Below are 767 nucleotides of genomic sequence, written 5' to 3'. Positions count from 1 at the left end.
ATATAATGTTCATTATATTCTATTAAAATGTCGACCAATCATATTATACTTTACTTTTTATCATAATTATTGTAATAGCCAACTTATATTTTGTTTGTCACACATAAAGACCCGGGGACGGGTTGAAATATTCATGTTTTGAATAAAATTTGTGTTCTAAATCTACCAAGTCGTTGACATCTCATCGTCTTTTTCATTGAGTTATGTATCTAAGGAACACACGTGGGTTACATCATGCTCTATATATATATTATATATATATAATCATTATTATCATTATTTTCTATTATTTTGTCGGAACACACGTGGAACACAAATATATAATAAATATATATATATAAATTTGAAAGGCAAATGGTAAAAACCCATAAAACAGCAAACGGCCATATAATGCAAAACAATTTAAAATTAAAATTAAAACGGAACAGTAGAGAAAATCTGATCAGAATGACAAAATTAACTAGGCATCCACTGGAAGGAATCCCAATATCTGCAGACGGATCCGTTTCGGCCTTCCAGGCCTCATCAGTGCAGCTAGGGTACAGACCCAAACGAAACGTTCGACCAGCTTAGGTAGGGCCCAAAATAGTCCCACGACCACTAATGATTACAGAGCCAAACCAAGGCAATATATATATATATATACACAGCCCAGGTGTGAATGCAAATAGTGGAATACAAGCTATGCGGCTCGGTTCCAGTAGATACAGAGAATATTTTGTCATTCTTAACGCGTCCTACAAAATTCTTACGAGACAGCACTAGTC

Source organism: Anneissia japonica, unplaced genomic scaffold, assembly GCF_011630105.1.
Source record: "Anneissia japonica isolate Jap-2015-1 unplaced genomic scaffold, ASM1163010v1 scaffold2652_len1590060_cov184, whole genome shotgun sequence".
NCBI lineage: Eukaryota > Metazoa > Echinodermata > Crinoidea > Comatulida > Comatulidae > Anneissia > Anneissia japonica.
Note: the sequence above shows the minus strand (reverse complement) of the source record.